Source organism: Myodes glareolus, chromosome 16, assembly GCF_982192425.1.
Source record: "Myodes glareolus chromosome 16, mMyoGla1.1, whole genome shotgun sequence".
Classification (NCBI taxonomy): Eukaryota; Metazoa; Chordata; class Mammalia; order Rodentia; family Cricetidae; genus Myodes; species Myodes glareolus.
The window spans coordinates 27912190-27931013 of NC_142041.1; the positions used below are offsets into that span (position 1 = coordinate 27912190).

Consider the following 18824-nt stretch of genomic DNA (forward strand, 5'->3'; position numbering starts at 1 on the left):
GTCCTTACTCTATGGATATTCACATCAATAATTTCCTATGGTGGCACCCATCCTACTCCCAGGAATAAGTCATTCATCAGTCTGTGCTATGTGGCTGGTCCAAGACAAATGGGGCCAGCCATGTGTTCAGGTTCACAGTCATCCCCCAACCTCAGAATGGTGACAAAAGCTGCTTGGGCAGAGCAGCCTCTTGGGACAAGGCTCAGTCTGAATAATCAATGCTGTACATAGCATGGAGTGGTTTAGGGCAGGTCACAGCTTGATCTCAATAAAGAAAAACAGCTTATCAAATAGGCAGTGTCCAATAAATGCACCCAGTGCTTTTGGCTTTGTTATCAATATAAAGTTTTTTTTTGGCCCACTAAGCCTCTCCACCGAAGCAATAATCCGAATCAGACCAAATCAAACCGAATTAGAAAAAGCCCAGGTTTGATGGATGCCCAACACTCTTGGGTAGCTCTGTGGGAAAACACGGACAGGGAGAAGGAAAACCAGCAAGACTGTGCATCCTTTCTGGGGGGGGGGCAGTTTAAATAGCCTGTGGGAGTGGTCTGGACCCTCTCTGGGGAGGGGTCACCATTTGGCAGGCTCTCTCGGAGGTGGAGTCTGGACTGAGGCAACTTCCAGGGGAGGGGGCTTGAAATGGAACTTTCTACCCAACATTGCAAAATGGATGCCAAGGGCTGGGGTGAAACCCCACCCAAAAATTCCAGACTCTTTGGAATAGGGGTATCAGTGGCTGGGGTGACACTTCCAACCAAACAATCAGCACCCCAGACATGGTGGTGCACACCTTTTGTCCTAGTACTCAGGAAACAGAAGCGGGTGGGGTCATCGTGAGTTGAGGCTAGCCTGATCTATATAGCAAATTCCAGGCCAGTTAGGCCTCCGCCGTGAGACCCTATCTTGTTCATATTTACAAATATATCAGCCTCACTCTAGTATTTAAAAAATACATCAATGAGATAATGTATTGTCTAACAGATTACCAGACTGTCTTTGTTGTCGTTGTTGTTTTTAGTTTGACATTTATGCTGTTATTTTTGGCTTTTTTCTCTACAAGTAATTTGTCAAATAAACACCCAAACTTAAAATTTGCATATTCATTAATCTTGCGTCTTGAGCTCCTTATCCTCAAGACAGAGGTTCTGGGTGCAGGGGTCATTATGTCACCTGGAGGAAGTCTGGAGACATTGATGGCCACTACATTAGAGGGAGGTTCGTACTGGCATCTAGTGGGCAGAGGTCCCAGGTGCCACTAGCCAGTCTGCTGGGCACTGCACAGCCCTGCAGAACAAGAGTCACTGCTGCTCCTGCTGAGATGTCCTACCTTCCAGGGAAGCCTCCCCTAAGCTCACAGGACTATGTGTGCATACCTGCCTCATCAGGCAGCATTGTCTGGAGAGAGAATGTTAATCCCGCCAGGTAAAAATAAGACCACTACCACAATTCTTTGGCCACATTTAAAGCAAGCTTTATTAAATACTGGCCAGGACTATAGACACCGACCAGGTCCATACCAGGGATTCCCAGACAAAGTCAGGAGCTTAAAAAGGGAAAACTCATAAGGCCATGCGCTACCCTCCTTCATCCCGTTAGGGGCAAGCATGCATCCTGACTCACTTCCTGCCTATGTATGATCAAGCATGTCCTATGCAGTTGAGGCAAGCAAGCTTGTTTACAGAAGTTGAAATTCGTAGCTTGTTATCTTACATGAACAACATCTCCCCCTCCCCCCAATTCCAGGAAGTTATCTGTTCTTGGGCCAGTGGGGCTTACAGGTGAGATGCACGCTTGTTTTATAGATCTCTTAAGCATAGGAATCTAAACTTACAACACAACTGAAGCCATCACAAGCACTCATCCGTCAGGGCTGCAGATCATGAGCTGCTGACGCCCCTGTGAGCACTGGATAGCAACAATTTGAGTGTGGCTGTGGGAGAACAACTGATTGCAGAAATGTGCATCTTCTTCAACCATCTTCGTTTGTGTCCACGTACTGTGTACAGCTAGAAGAAACCCCCGAAAGCTTTCAACAGCACACCTTTTCACGACCGCATAACTTGACTCTCTTATTCTCACAGTATGTTACTCGGCTCCTATCGGCTTGGCTGGTGGAGCATTAGGATCTGACCTGGGGAGGTCCAGTGGGCGATTTCCCAGGAACGTGGGGCGAAGAGAACAGTGCCAGGGAGCTGACACACAGGCATGGGAGTCATCGGCTGCAGCTGCTCCCTCTTTTGGTTCACCCCAATTCTCTGAGAAGACACGGCACAGTAGACCGCCAGGCTTTCCCTTTTCTCTCCTGGAACTCATCAGGAGTCAACCATGTCCACGGAAACAGAGCGGCCGCCTCCCCGCGGGTGGTCTGGGAAGCCCCAGAGAAGAGTTCTCTCGCACCACAGAGACAAACACCACTCCTTCGACCACAAACACCGCCTCCTTGTCTCCCCTGGCTTAGGAACGATAGAGAAGAAATAAACCCATGTACCTAACACACAACACTACAAAACAATAAACACCGTGCTGGAGGGTATTCCTTTCGTTTCCATTGCGGACAGATGAGCCAACAGGTGAAAAAAATAATTTCCAGAGGAAAGTTTACATTGATTGGCTCAGGGCTTCCGAGAGTTGCCATCCATTGCGGAGGAAAGGTAAGGCAGAGTCCGTGGCTGTGTCCAGCAGGTGACAGAGAGTGGACCGGGAAGCAATGAGAGCAGCTGGAATGGACCGGCTATGACTTCCAAAGACTCATCCTCGGTGGGCTATCCTTGTCACTCAGCTGCTGCCTTTGAAGACGGCAAAGGAGGACCAGAAACATAGGACCTAGAGTTAAGTCATAAACTCGGCTTGGGGCTTGGAGGCAGTTCAGATTCACACCATAACATGGGGACCCACCTTTCAGTCCAGCAGATGTTAGTTAAATCATCTCATGAACTGCAAATGTCGGTGGGGGTGGATGCTAATCTTGGATCTGAATCCAAAGATTCCCAAAGGCCCGTGAGATAGACTCGCTCCTCGGCCAGCTATGGCGGCACGAGCAGTCAAAGCACTGTGAAGCCAAAGCACGTTTATCACGAGTCCAGCGCCAGCTGGGCTACATAGTGAGACCTTGTGTCCAGGACACGAACCAGGAAGGAGAGGGGACGAGATGGGATCAAGATGGCTCAGCAGGTAAAGGCGCTTAGTGCCAACCTTGACATCCTAAAGTTGCTCCCGGGAATACACACGGCAGAGGGAAAGAACTGACTCCTGCAGGCTGTCCTCTGGCTGTCACACATTTACACACATTTACACACTTTAAATAAACAGGTAAACATTTCCCATGACTTGGCCCCGGCTTGGTCCTATTGTAGACTGGGGCAGCCCTCTGAGGAGGTAGAGTCTAGTGAGGAAGTTAGCTATGGGAGAACACGCTCACAGAAGGACTCTTGACCTTCTCCCCTGTCTGTTTCCCAGCCGCTGCGAGGTGAGGCTCCTCGCTCCACCACACACCACCTGTTTTGACTAACAACAGGCTAAACGAGGGTGGATGGATGTCACTCAAACTGTGAGCAGGAGTAACTTTCCCAGCTTAGTCCCCGGTTACCTAGGTTACCTCTGTTACATCGGGTAGTTTGTCATAGTGAGGGAAAGTCAGGTAGCAAAGTGGCTAAGAAGCTGGGCTCTGGGTGAGATAAACTCAGCCCCTACCCCTCACTCTGCTTGTCTGCAAAATGGGGACGTCTGAGGTCATCTACCCATAGGCCTGCTGAGAGGTGTACAGAGTAATGCATACAGGATCCTTATCCCAGGGCGGCAGGGCTCCATTGGCATTTGCTACTGTGATTATTCGTGGAGCGAGCGTTGCCGGTAGAGGAGGCCCCTGGTGTGCCAGGAGGATGAGAACAAACAAACAGTTACGAGAACTGAACACAGGACCGTGAGTTGTGAGCGTGCGGGCCGTGAACACAGCGAGGGCAAACAGGAACGTGTCTCCGGAAGCTACCACGATCTGGGGGATAGTCTGCACCCCGCCACAACAGAGGTACTCTACCTGAGTTTAGCCAGCTTCAGGGGGCCCAAAGACCCCTGCTGACATGGGAGCTACTCCTTAGAGTAGGGGACCCCTCCCCCCCTCACGCACTCTCACACCAGCAGGTGCAGCAGCTCGCCTGAGATGATAATGAAATGTTTACTGTAAAGATTAGCTTGTCAAGGGGAAGCCCAGGCAGATGGCTATTGATCCTGTGCCTGGCTGTCATCCCTGTCCCTTACATCTGAGGTGAGGTGTGGGAGAGGGGCTGTCTCTGACCCAGAATGCAGGCGGGGGCTCGGGTCCCAGATATACAGCAGTACATGGAAGACTTTCCAGAGGTAAGAAGGTCTCTTGAGTCTGCAGCCTGCTCCCCAGAGTGGTCTCCGCATCTGCCTCCTTGGGGAGTTATGAAAAAGACACAGGGAACGTGAGACTTGAGTTCGTATCCCACTTCAACCACACCATCTATTGCTGAAGGATGAGGATTCATTCTGAGAAATGCTGTAAGCCCCCGCTACAAAATGCTTCCTTAGGCGATGTCATCATCGCACAAATATGACAGACGGCACATCCACAAACGAAGTCAGCCAAATGTCACCAGACCCTGAAGCCTTAAGGGAACGCTGTCATATGTGTGAACTGTTGTTGATGGAAATGTCATTCTGGGGTCCCTGTCTGTGAGCTGGATCCTGGAACACTCAATTTTTTTCTCATCTGTTTGATAAGCCCACAGTAATACCTGTCTTACAGATTTTATGAGACCTAAATTAGGAAACAGATGGTGGAGGTGGGGCAGGCCTTTAATCCCAGCACTCAGGAGGCAGAGGCAGGCGGGTTTCGAGTTCGAGGCCAGTTGGGTCTATAGATCAAGTTCTAGGAAAGATAAGGCTGCAACCCTGTCTCAAAAAAGCAAAACCAAACGAACAAACAAAGGAAAGAGAGAAGGAAGGAAGGAAGGAAGAAAGAAAGAAAGGAAGGAAGGAAGGAAGAAAGAAAACATGTCAAAGTTCTGAGAATCAACATCATTGGTTGAATGTTTGTCTTATTTGATTTTTTTTTATTTTTAAGATTATACATATGTAAAATTATGCATATGTCCACGTGGGAACAGTGCAATGCTCACAGAGCCCAGAAGATGATGTCAGAGCCCCTGAAGCTAGAGTTACAGAAGGTTGCAAGTTACCCAAGGTAGGTGCTGGGAACTGAACTCAGATTCTCTGCAAGAATAGTGTGCTCTCTCAACCACCTCTGAGCTGTTATTCTTATGCTCTGGTCCCTTTAAGGGCAAGCCACGCCCACTCCCAGCCACTTCTGACCTCCCTCGTCGCCATCTTAACCCTTCCTCTTCTGTCCCTCTCTCCTGGCGTGTGCACACGTGTTTTCCTCTCTCTGTCCTCTTTTCTATTCCTGCCTTTCTTTCTCTCCTTCTTCTTTAATAAATGTTTAAATAAACATTTAAGTAATAAATGTTTACCCTTATGTTTAGCCTTACACCTGTTTACTTTATCCTGTGAGCCTTTTATCTACCGTACCCGCCCGCCTGCATGGCGGGACCAGCCTGCCACCCTGGAGATCTTGCAGGGACCCACAGCCATCCTTGTCGGACTAGCGGCTGCTCTGCGAACCTGCCAGGGAACACGCCTGCCTTTTAAAGAACAAAATGAGCCATCTCTCCAGGACCCATTTAATTATTTTTTTCAGTGAGAAAATCAAGACGGAGATTAGGACCCTCATACTGTGCAATAATTTCTCCAGTGCATCATGCTGGTTGGTGTTATCAGGAGCCTGAAGAACCCAGCTAAATGTAAGCTGGTGTGTGAAGGTCTCAGGCTTGACCTTGTCCCTGTGGGCATGCTGTGCCAACCAGCGGTGAGTGTTCAGAAAATGTAGGTGTTTCCGGATGACCACCTGGACGGAAGTGAGCCTGGAACTACTCCCCGTTGGCTAGAGTTTGTGCGTAGAACTTGAAGTTAACTGATTGATCGGACATGAAAGACGGAGGCAGAGCTGAGTCTCCTTCAGTCACACTCCAGCTCCTCTCAAAAAGATAAGAAGCCTGGAGGGGAGGAGTCCCCAAGAGAAGGCAAGGAGATAATAGTGGAGAGGTCGGAGATGTTTATAAAGATCCACAAGACAGAAGCCTTCAGGTGGCTGAATATGCACCCAACAGCAGGGATTGGATCTGAACTCACTGCAGAGACTGGACCTGTAACATGAGGGCTGGCTTGTTGGAGTTTCTATCCCGCCCGGTACCCCACAGTCAGCAAATCCCAAAGAAAACCACACACAGGACTCCATAAGATTATAAAGCTGATTGGCCCATTAGGTCAGGCTTCTTATTAGTCCTTGTAACTTATATTAACCCATTATCATTATCTATGTTAGCCACATGGCTCAGTACCTTTTCCAGCGGGGCAGCTTACATCTTTCCTCTCCAGTGGTCTGGGCAGAACTGCGGAGGGAGCTTCCTGCGCCCCAGAATACTCCCAGTCTCTTTGGTCCACCCCTACTAGGAAGTAGGCTTTCCCACCTATACTGCCTGCCTGGCCAATCAGCGTTTTATTAAAATATGATTGACAGTATACAGACAATTCTCCCACACCATGGACCCTTCACAGTCATTGCCAACATCTTGGTGAATTTTCTCGGTCTCCTCCAGTAGGCAATGGCTTCCCCAGAGCAGGAGAGACTTCAATGAAGACCGTGATGAGGAAGAGCTTGGCATGGAGATGGGGACGGGTGGGGGCAGGCAGAATTAAATGTAGACTGTTTCCTGAAGCTGAGGGAAGAGGTAGAGGGAGGAAGAAGGGACGAAGTAGCCAACTTCAGGAAATGCCACACGATGCTATTATTTAAAACCCCACTAGAGCCTGGAATGACTGTCCTTGGGTTCTGTGACAAGGACGCTACTTTGAACTTGAGGAGGATTGCATCTGAGAGGTGGTTTGGGCAAATGGTCAGCAACTGAGGTTTGAGGATGGGTGAGGGGAGAGAACGTACAAGGAGCTCCACACCTGCTCGGAGAAGCTCAGCACACAGGGAGGAAAGAGGGCAGGTGGGGGCTGTGGGCCTAGGGAAAGCAGGGATGTTTTGTCTTCGGGGAGCTTGTCTTGCTTTGCTTTGATTGAATCCTTATATTGCCCAGGCTGGCCTCAAACTCCTGAATTCAAGAAAACCTCCCAGTTCAGCCTCCCAAATAACTGACAACAGGCGCCCTGCACCCAGGAGGCTTGGTCCAGGTGGAGAACTCGGGGGACTCTAATCACTGACTGCAGGCCTGGCCTCGGACAGCAGAAGCGCAGAGAGCAGCCCTGCATGAGGGCCGAGGAGGACAGGTGTTTGAAGATGGAAAAATTAAGTCCTGACGCTGTACAACAACCTACAGTGAATGTTCCAGAGAACTGACTGGATGCAGCCTGGGGAAAAAGAGTCTTTTCAAAATTTCAATTTCGGGGCACATGGACCATAGGCCAAGGACACACGGGCTGCGAACCAGGGAAAGCCCAGCTGCGCCTCGGTTGCAAATTTGCAAAGAAAAGAAAGCGATTCAAAGGATGCCAGTATGACGTGGGCAGGACGCAGGGTAAAGGATAAGAGCTGTGTATTGGAATCTTCCAGGTATCGTACTGGGGATGAAGGTGCCAGCGAATCCACTTGCACAAGAAAGGAGTCGGACGGAAGACCTTCTAGAACATTTCCTTTTGGGCAAGGGTGTCCCTTTTCCCCATTTCTTCTTGTCCTCTCTAAAAGGCCTCCTGTACTTCCTTCTAGTGTCATGAAAGCTGGCAAACCTGACTGGTCTGGCAGAGACGAGAGGGGACGCAGCCTGTCAAGCAAAGATGGGTATGCCACCCTTGACTCTGGGCCCTTCTCGTCCTTTCCCTCGGCCTCAGTTCCCCCTCGAGGCGATAAGATTGCCTTGAGGCCATGTTCTTCAAAGGGGAGTTTCATTAATGACTGACAGTTGTTGTTTTCATGATCTGAGCGGCTAACATGGAGGTCGGAGGGGAGGGCGGGGTGCAGAGCCGAGCTCCAAAGCTCAGACAAAGTTAACTGCAGGCCCTTTAAGCAAGATCCAAACAGAAACATTTCCCTCTTAATTAATGGCTGCCTTTGAGGTTATTAAGTTAGACTGGGTAGGTGTGTGGCCTTTCTTTCTACTGCCCTTCCAATTAACAGGCACTTTGCTTGGTAAATGTTAATTTAGAGTAATTGGGTGTGCAGAGGAGGGGCGGGAGTGAACGCCTGTACTGCAGGTTAATTGCTGGTAAGTGTCGTTCCTGCAGCCTTGGGCCTGGATGATTAATGGCCTCAGAGTACTGGAGAAACCCCTGAGGCCAGCAGAGGCTGCCTGGTTTTAACCCTTCGGTTACCAGAATGAGAAAAATAGCAGAGGCACTCACTGGGTGCAGAGCAGGGGCCCTGTGGGGGTGCTACTCCCCCTGTGGGCCACTTCCGGCCATACATCTCCAACGCTGAATATTGCCCAAGGTAAGCTCAGCCCTAACCACATCACTCTATAGGTAGAAGGACTAAGCAATTGAACTAGAGATCGCCCTGAGATGTTGTGACCTGGAGAAATAAAATCAGTTTCTACCCTTCCCTCCAACACCCAACCCCGAGTTTCTGCTGTCACTTAGCAACCCTTCCATCCACATCAGTCTGGGACAGCTAGGATGATGCTAGTATGTTGGCTTAGTGTAGCGATGACAGAGTTTTGAAGAAGGCATCGAAGTTCAAGGGCCCTGGTAAGGGACAGTGTTCCTGCTGAGCAAAGGGGTCTGCAGCATCTCTTGGAAGGCCTCAGGGGCTCAGCAGAGACTGCCCTGTAGATTTCCTTGTGGAGGAAGACTTCCCTGAACACAGGGATGCTGAGTCCTCCCACTGTCCAGCCTTCCTTTCTATAGGTTTCAAATTTTGGGCTCTTCTAGCCAGCCCCATAATTACATAAGCCAATTCCTTGCAGCAGATCTTAGTGTATACCTCGTGCAGGTTCTGGTGTTTAACGTCAGTCCATCAGATAGATTTACAGCCCAGATTTTTGTTCTTTTAAAAAAATAATATGATATAATGGCCCGGGCGGCCTGCAAGCCAGGCAGAAGCTGCCGCCGGAGCAGTACAGGGTCCCTGGGCGAGCGGCAGAGTCAGGCGGCTGGATACGGTGAACGGCAGAGTAAGTGGACATAAGGCTATACATAAAGCTAGACATTTATTACTTAAAAAAGGGAGATATAGACAAACATAAAACAAAGACACACACACACATGCACGCACGCGCGCGTGCGCGCGCGCGCGTGCGCGCGCGCGAGAGAGAGAGAGAGAGAGAGAGAGAGAGAGAGAGAGAGAGAGAGATGGCGGCGGGAGGAGGGGTCAAAAGTGGCTGGGATGGGCGTGGTTAGTTCTTAAAGTGTCCCAATGGAATAACACAGATGATGTCTAGTCCACAACCCCAAAGTCCCTCAGGACAGGAGGACATCCCTCCCCTAGGCTCAGTTCTCCTGACGGCTGGCCTCACTAATGCAATCTAGACTGACTATCTCTCAGCTCTCAGGCGCACTGGGAAGAAAGTTTCTCTATCTCCCTGGGGTACTCAGCCTTCCAAACCCAGTTCCTGGTTCATGCGTTCTGTCTTCGCCGATGCAGTTCCTCCCCTGGAGACTTCCTCTCTGGAAGAGGTCATAAAGTGATACATTTTTCTCTCCAAGACATAAATTACTGTGACAAGCGGGGATTGTTGCTATCCTCGTTTTATTGTGAAAGAGAAAAATGGATCTTTTGTCAATTAAAAACCTCCAGGTCATGGCAGCAAATAACAGACGCAGAGTATTAGACACCTGTGTAGAAAAGGAGGCGAGAACACAGAAATGTTCATGGTGGCATTGGTGGCATAAAGAAGGGGTGGGGCGTTCATAGCTAGGGGGTGTAGTTGGCCGTGGGGGTGGGGTGCAGCGAGGGTGAGAGCCAGACAGCTCAGTGAAAGACACTTTGATTTTTGAATCGCTAGGACATTATCTACTCAAAAACTAGAAGCTATTTAAAGATACTGGCTCTTCAAGAAGTCCCTGAGTGCCCTGTCATGAACTGTGGGAACAAAGAAATGGCTCAGAAACTAACTCTCTCTCTCTCTCTCTCTCTCTCTCCCCCGTGTGTGTGTGTGTGTGTGTGTGTGTGTGTGTATGTGTGTGTGTGTGTGTGTGTGTGTGTGCGCATGAGTGTGTATCAAAGATGTCAGGGTGGTGGGGAGACAGAACATACAGACAGAGACACTGCCAACAAGGAGCAGGAGACTGACTGGAATAAAGGATATGGGCTTTGAGAGAGGCAGGGCTGGAGCAAACAAGGGACACGCAAGCTTGACCACACAAGACCACCCTGTACACTGGCCCTCAGCTCTAGAGCTGCCCAGTCCTTCTCTGACTTCTCTGTCCCTTTAGAAAAGGGTCACTGCTCAGAGGAGACACTGTCTAGTGTCCAGGGCTGTCCCTAGATCAGCTCAGGCCCCTGGGTCAGCGTGGGAATGTGGGCCTCAGGGAGGAAAAGGAAGCAGGGGCTTGGAGTCAATGAGACGCCTAATTTTAGGACCCCTGTGGGCAGTGCCCAAGCTGAGTTAAAGATGATTCTACCTGGAGTACCACCTCCTGTCACCCAGAGATTCAAGGTGAGAAAACAGTGTGTTTACTGGATTCGTTGCAAGGAGGGGTTATCCCGTGGGGCTAGAAGATAACCATGTCATCTCGGAGAGCTAAGGCTGATGAACAGGCTCAGGAAGTGGTTTTACAACACACAGCCCAGCACAAAGTGAGGGGTTTTAAGGGAGCAGTACACACTTGGAGGCAGAATTCATTTTGCCAGCAAAACCACAAGATGCTGAGGGCTGTGGCCAGCCATCCCCTGCACGGAGCTCATTCACGCCATTGCTGTGGAAATAGAGAGGACACTATAAGTCTGTTGTGACAAAATAGCAGACCAATTAATTTTTCAAAGGCGTTTAGGACCCACAAGATGGTTCAGTACATAAAGCACTTGTCTCCAGGCCTAACAACCCAAGCGCAATGCCCAGAACTCATGTCAAGGTAGAAAAAAAAAAATGACTCCACAAAGTTGTCCCCTGACCTCCACACACTGTATTCAAATTGAAGTCACCAAGTGACACACAAATCTGACTCTCTACGATGTCACGGGGTCGCTAGTGTAAAATCCAAGAAATTGTTAGAGCAATGAAAGTTTTCCAAAGCTAGAAAACAAGACAGGAAGCAGCAGACCAGAGTCCGAGGGCACACCGGAAACTAGCAAAGAAGGACTAGTAGAGGCAGGTCCCAAGTATAGGGACAGAGGACCTTCCTTCTAAACAGAGCCACGGTGAAATTCTGCATTCAGACCCATGAAAGAGAAAGCAAGGGCCCTGGGGCAACCGTGGGAACTGGGACTCAAGACCTGCTTTCACAGAAAGCGGATTAGACGACCTCCCTGCCTCCACGTATCTGCAACCAGAAGCAACCAGCAGTGGGTGGCTTATACAGGAGATAACTGGCTTGTTCTGGAAAGGATGTTAACTGTGAACGTTGGAACTCAAGAGAAGCAGAGCAGGGCTTGAGGTGTGTGGCAGGCATGTGGGTGGGAATGATGGGGGTAGAAATTACCCTACCCAAGCAGAAAGCACAGCAGGGACGCCTCAGACCATTGTTCAAGCCCTTGCTTACCCTGGCAAGTGTGGGTAGAAGCCTGCTTGTGACATGGCCCCACCACTGTGGAACCTGAAGCCAGCCGGACTCTTTAGTGGAATAGACCACATAGCCATCCATATGGTTAGCTTCATTATGAAATGCATGCACAGCCATGAGTAATCACACACTCAAGAAGGAACAAGAAAAAAGAAGAGAGAAGACCAGCAAAGAGCAAGATACAAAAAGAAATGGAAACTCAAATAACTAGTGTCTTTGGAGAGACTTGAGAGAACGTGCAACCGATGAAAGAAGAGTTAGTTGTCATCAAAACAAGTAGTAGGTTCTAGAAATTGTAAATGATGGTCTCCTCCCCACCCCAAATGCAGCAAACACAATGAACAAGAAAATGATCCTGGAAATGGCTGAAAAGCAGGCCCGGTATCAGGAAGTCTCAGATCAAAGGTGATAGGGAAGTTGTAAGGAGATGAGCCGGGCAGTGGTGGCACACGCCTCTAAACCCAGCACTCAGGAGGCGGAGGCAGAGGCAGGTGGATCTCTGTGAGTTAGAGACCAGCCTGGTCTACAGAGCGGGTTCCAGTACAGCCAAGGACACACAAAGAAAACCTGTCTCGAGACAAACAAACAAAAACAAATAAGATGAAAGAGGAATTGATGGATAGAAAAGATGCAGATGCCAGCATCCATTAATTTAACAGGAATTAATACAAAGGGAAGGGGTTGTAGGGAAGAAAGGGAATCAAAGGCATAAGAGAGACCCTTCCTGAGCTGGGGGTGGGGTGCGGGGAACACAGTCTTCAGGTTTTACAAGCCTGCCAGGTGCCAAAGATGGTAAGTGGAGATAAAGTCCCAGACAAAGACTGTGGTACTTTGTACATAATTTGCCTCCATGAACTCACAGGGAGAGGCACTATTGGGAGGTGTGGCTTTGTTGGAGTAGGTGTGACCTTGTTGGAAGAAATATGTCACTACAGGGGAGGGCTTTGAGGTCTCATATATGCCCAAGTCATGTATAGTATTGCAGTTCACTTCCTGTTGCCTGTGGGTCAAGATGTAGGACTCTCAGCTACTTCTCCAGTATCATGTCTACCAGCATGCTGCCATATCCAACCATGATGATGGTAACGGACTAAACCTCTGAAACTGTAAGTCACCCCATTAAATATTTTTCCTTTAAAAGCGTTGCCATGGTCATGATGTCTCTTCACAGCAATAGAAACCCTAAGACAGAAGACCTTGTACTAACAACTTCAAGCACCCCCCAAAAAGATAGAAAGTCTTCCAAGCTTCCAGAAAGAAAAAATAATAGGCCATCCACAAAGGAATCCACCAGACTTCCCATCAGAAGTGCTTTAAAGCCAGGCTCCTGAAGACCCAAAGGAAAGTGAACTGGAGTCTAATTTATACCCCGGATCAAACAAGCCATCAACTATATTTGAAGAACATTTGTCCCATGTGCAGTCAGACTCAGAAACTACTCCAGGAAACACATGCAGAAAACAGGAGGAGCCTAATAATGCAATTTCAAAATGGGAGCTCAGGGGCTGGGAGTGTGGTTCAGGGCCAAAGGCACAGGGCTCCATCCAGACAAAGCAAAGCAAAGCGAATAAGGCAAACAAATGAAAATGAGGGGAGGCTGAGGCCAAGTGAGTAAGTGTAAAACAAGGCGATGAAACCTGAGTCCCGGCAGAGGAGAGGCAGGCCTTGAGTAGGCGAAGTTTCCCTTCTCCTGAAGATCAGATCACATTCTGTGGAGTTAGATACACATACATAACCACACTGTGGCTTTTCTTGGGTTTAAGTACTCAGAAGTTCAAGTCTGAAAAGACTTGTCCATGGTTCCGGAGCAGGATGGAAAGGTTCTAGCCCTAAGAGCGAGGAGGAGAGGGGTCTTCTGTACTCATGTGGAATGCACGCTGTACAGAAGCGACTGGAAATTTCAGAAATGGAGGGATGGTATGAGCCTGCGTGTGCCAGTGAGGGTGCACTTTTGAACACTCCACGTCTTTATGTTTTACATGGATACATTTTATATGCATGGCAACATTCTTAGGAATCTTGGGTTTCTCTTCTTACACCTATGTGAAATTTTCAGAAGCATGTACAATGTTTATCATCTAAAACTGCAAATAATAAAGTATTAAAGATTTACTTAATTTACTGTCAGTCTTGGGAATGTGCCGCTTTTGAAAAGGCCTCCCCAGGAAGTAAGTCCAATTGAGTCTAAAGGAACTCATCTAAAACCCCAGCTATTCTAATCCATACAAACAAAACAAAACAAAACAAAAAACCAATAAACAAAACCAAAACCACATCGGAAGAGCAGCACTGCCCCCTTGTGGAGACACACTAGACAGCTGGCAAATGAGGGCTTTGTTTTTAGGGTTGGTTTTTGCTTTGTTTTACGTAACATTACCTTTGAGACCTATGACCAGTTGAAAACTGGTCTATCTTCCACTGTAAGCATGCGTAACGACTGATGTGGGTAATGGGGGGGGGGGTCTTACAGAGAGAAGCCTGGGAAGGCATGGGGCAATGTTTAGGAAAGATTTGTTTTGTTTTGTTTTGTTTTGTTTTGTTTTGGAGATGGTGTCTCAGGCTCACTATGTATGGTTGGCCTGGGAATCTCTTAAGTAGGCCAGACTGGCCTCAAACTGGCAGACACCTGCCTAGCTCTGCTTTCTCAGTGAGAAGATTAAAAGTGTGCTGCACCCTGGCCAGCAAAGAAGTTTGTTCACCGTACCCAAGAGCCCAGTGGAACTTGTCAAATCTCTCACTTGACTTTGCCAGGGCAGAGGTAGATGTGGGCCTAGGGAGATAAACAGGCAGAACTGACAGGGTAAGATTTTTTTTTTAATCTAGAAAAAAATGTCTAAACTTAAGTCTCACTTTGCATAAACAATACTTAATGAAAACCGTGAACTCACCCTGATGACTGAAAGTGAGCCCCATCTGCCACAGCAGAGATGTTTGCATGTTGGATGGAAGCTAGACCGCAGGACCTCTGCATACATGCATGTATCATTTCACAAGTATTTCTGATGCCTATTCTGCTAGGTTGGTGCAATGTCCTAAAGTCACATGGACTGTCTTTTGGAATGATTCAAACACAGCCACGACTGTGACATCCAGGAGGAATCAAAGTACTCAATCTGGCAAGGCATCCTAGAGCCCATTCACCAAGCTGTTTGGGGCTTGTTCTGAGCCCAGCCCTAGGGTAGGTGAGAGGGTTGTAGAAACAGATCAGACATCATCCTTGTTTGGAGGTGTCCACATCTTGTTGCAGCAACAGTAGTGGTTTAGGGGGATCTCAGGAAGAGCAGAAACAAAGTGGTTTGTGGAGCCATTCCGAGGAGATGCTTTAGGAGCAGTATTGTATTACTGAAAGAGCACCCCAAATACGCCAAGCTCCCTGAGACTCCAAGGACATAGCAGAGTTAGCATGCAAGTCTTCACACTGGCTTGTTAATCCTTCGATGTTTGGGTAAATGTGAAAAACAGCTGCTTCTTTCAGGAGGATGAAGTTAAAGGGGAGAAAAGCGCAGAGCTGGACCCACGGAAGACAGATGATCTACCACAGGCAGGAAGGGAAGGGTTGTTGAAGGAATGGTCTTGGAGCCGAGACTTGGGATGACTAAGATGAGCAGGGCAGGGCCGGGGCAAGGTGGCTCTAGCACCAAGCTGAGCAGAAACAACAGCAAGAATACCCATGAGGGCCATTCAGTATGATACACGGAGTACTGGGTGAGAATGCTGGCAGCTGGCACGCTTTGTTTTCAACAGATTTATCAAAGGATAGGTTAAACATCAGAAAACTTACCCATTGCATGTGCGCAGTGAATGAGATTGAGTACATTTACAGAAGTGTGAACCCAGCACAACAGTTCTAGAGCATCCTGGTTGTCCCAAGTTCCCTGATACCCACTGATAGTCCTTTTGTTCCACTTCTTTCACGGATGCGCAGAAGGAATCTGGGGCTATCATCCTATGATGGCTAAGTGCTGCCAACTTGACAACTCTAGAACAGAGGCTCTCAACCTTCCTAATGATGCGACCCTTTAATTCAGCTCCTCACGTTGTGGTGACCCCAACCATAAAATTATTTTTATTGTTACTTCACAACTGTAATTTTGTCACTGTTATGAATCTAAACATAAATATCTGTTTTCCCATGGTCTTAGGAGACCCATGTAAAAGGATCTGTCAATCCTTGAAGAAGTTGTGAGCCACAAATTGCTCTAGAATCTGCTGGAAGATGGGCCTCTGGGCATGCCTGTGGGGGGATTATCTGTAGCATGAAGGGGGCCTGGCTTGTTTGGGTTTCTCTGGCCTGCCCGGTACCCCCAGCTGTTTAGCCTCAAAAGAAAATCACATAAAGGACTCTATAAGTTATAAAGCCGATTGGCCCATTAGGTCAGGCTACTTATTAGCTAACTCTCACATCTTGATTAACCCATTTCTAATAATCTGTGTAGCACAAGGTGTGGCTTACCAGGAAAGATTCAGCATGTCTGACCTGGTGGCTGGCTCCATGGCGTCTGCCTCATTGCCCTCTTCCCAGCATTCTGTTCTTTTTACTCCGCCTACCTAATTTTCTGTCCTATCAGAGGGCCAAGGCAGTCTCCTTATTAACCAATGAAAATAACACACAACAGAAGGCCCACCTACATTGCAGAGAGTAGCCATTCTGGCTGGGATCCTGGGCTGTGTATGTGAAGCGGAGGGGAGGAGCTGACAGCATCATGCCCTCACCAATTCCAGCTTTCTGTGATGTGACCAGCAGCTGCCTTCAGTCCCTGATGCTTTGTCATGATGGACTGTACCTTCAACTGTGGCCAGAATCAATCCTTTCTCCATTAGGTTGGATTTACTGTGGTATTTTATCACTGCAATGAGAAAAGACACTAAGATCCATCCCAAAATACGCCACCGGAGTATGCTAATTATTTTAATTAAATGAACTTAGTGGAGAATGTGTGCTAAAGGCAGCTTTCCTGTTCCCCCAACCACAGAGGATGACGATTATCTCTCTCCCTTTCCTGAGTTTTCATGAACTAAAGTCACACGGAAGACTGAAATCCGCCAACACCAGTTAGACAGCTGTCGCACGCCACTGCATTCTATTTCAGTAGAAGTGAACAAACCATCTCTTTTGTTCCTCCGAGGTGAGAACTGTTCTTTCATCAATGAGTGTGATAACATGGATAACATTTTGCCTGTTATGAATAATGCAGCTGTAAGTATCCACATGTAAGTCGTTGTGTGGGTGTGTTTTCACTTGCTAGATTTAGCAAGCAAACATACAGGGTGGCCAGTTACATTTCAGTGTCGGGTAAACAATAGACAGTATATCCTAGTCAGTGCAAGCATGTTCTCACAATAAACACTTTTTCTGTTTATCTGATAACCAGGTTTCAATGGAAATATTGTTATCTTCTCTGGCAAGCCTAGTGCACAAAAATACATGAAAATAGAACTGCTGGGTAATGAAACAAGGTTATGTTTAGCTTTCTAAGAAATCCAATTTGTTTTTGAAAGATTCTATCACTTTACATCCCAGGAATGAGTGAAGGGCTTTGCCAAAGAAAGTGTTAACAGTTGGTATATATTGTCTTTTCTTTTTCTCCTCTCTTCTTCTTCTTCGTCGTCGTCGTCGTCTTCTTCTTCTTCTTCCTTCTTCTTCTTCTTCTTCCTTCTTCGTCTTCGTCTTCTTCTTCTTCTTCTTCTTCTTCTTCTTCGTCTTCGTCTTCGTCTTCGTCTTCGTCTTCGTCTTCTTCGTCTTCCTCTCCTCCTCCTCTTCTTCTTCTTCTACAGGATCTTGCTATGTAGCCCAGGCAAGTCCTAAACTTTCAACCTCCTGCCCCAGTCTCCCAAGTACTGGGATTAAAAACATGTCACCACACCTGTCATCAGTAGTCTCTACGAAGAATTAGTAGATATCCATGTGTCTTCTCAGGAAGATGACTACCAAACTCTCAGCCATTTTTAAATTGGATTGTCTTATTGATTTTTTGAGCTCTTCATATTATTTGCATCAGTTCAAAGGGTGTTTGCCAACAACCTAACCACCTTGAGTTTGAGTCTCCATGAGTCTACACGGTGGACAGAATCTAATTCCCCAGGTTGTTCTGTGCACTAAAATGAGCAAACATGTACTACCCCTAACACATATATAATGTTCTTTATATATCCTAAACACCATTTTTTTCAGGCTTATAATTTGTAAATGCTTTCAGTCTGGTTTGTCCCTTTACTCTTAACGATGTTTTGTTTGCCCTGAAAGACCTTCAATTTTGATAAAGTCCAATCTAACAATTTGTTTTCTTAATGGGTTTTGTTGAAGTCCTTCATGTGGTTTTTCATATTTCATTCTAAGAACTGTATGGTAGAACAGGGACATCTATAAAGATTTAACCTTCTTGCTGTCTTTTTCCTTGTGAAATATGGCCATCCCCAGTGGCAACTGTTAAATGCCACCCCTTCTCCCACAGGGTCATCTTCTAAGGGTTCATTTACTGAATTTTGTTTCATTGTTCTGTATGTCTACCTTTATGCCAACAAACACTCTAGAAGAGGATGTCAAAATCCTTGTAGATACGAGTTATAGGTAGTTGTGAGCCCCCAATATGGGTGTTGAGAACTGAACTCAGGTCCTGTGCAAAAGCTGTGAGCTCTTAGCTGTGGATCAAGATGTATTAACAGCTTCTTCTCCAGCACCAAGTCTGCCTGCATTTCACCATGTCCCACCATGATGATAATTGACTAAACATTTGAAAATGTAAGCTACCCAACTAAACGCTTTCCTTTACAAGAGTTGCTATGGTCCTGGTGTCTCTTCACTGCAATAGAAATCCTAAGCAAGACAGATCCTATGTATTTTCCCCACAATTTCACCTTTAAACCATTTACATCTGAATCTAAAGAGTCTTGGGCTTTAGCTGACAATTCTTCCAACAGTTTTACCATTAATGGCTTTGGATTTTGTTTTGAGACAGGTTGTGCTATGCAGCCCAAGATATCTTGAAGCTTGCATGTCCAGGCTATTCCCAAACTTGGGACTGTTGGAGCTCTACCTCCTGCAAGTTGAAATTATAGGACAGCACCACCACAATCAGTTTACCTAA

General features: G+C 47.4%; 1 long non-coding RNA gene across 2 annotated transcripts; it reads left to right on the forward strand.

Annotated features, from left to right (window-relative positions):
* The first annotated feature begins 3641 nt into the window (after positions 1 to 3641).
* LOC125391291 (uncharacterized) lies at positions 3642 to 17398 on the forward strand. 2 transcript variants are annotated; one of them, XR_007229052.3, is made up of 4 exons: positions 3642 to 4027; positions 5087 to 5206; positions 7164 to 7861; positions 16713 to 17398. It is a non-coding gene; the product is annotated as an uncharacterized LOC125391291 (long non-coding RNA). The 2 variants fall into 2 exon arrangements; XR_014997298.2 differs by having other exon boundaries at positions 7790 to 7861.
* Positions 17399 to 18824: the final 1426 nt, after the last annotated feature.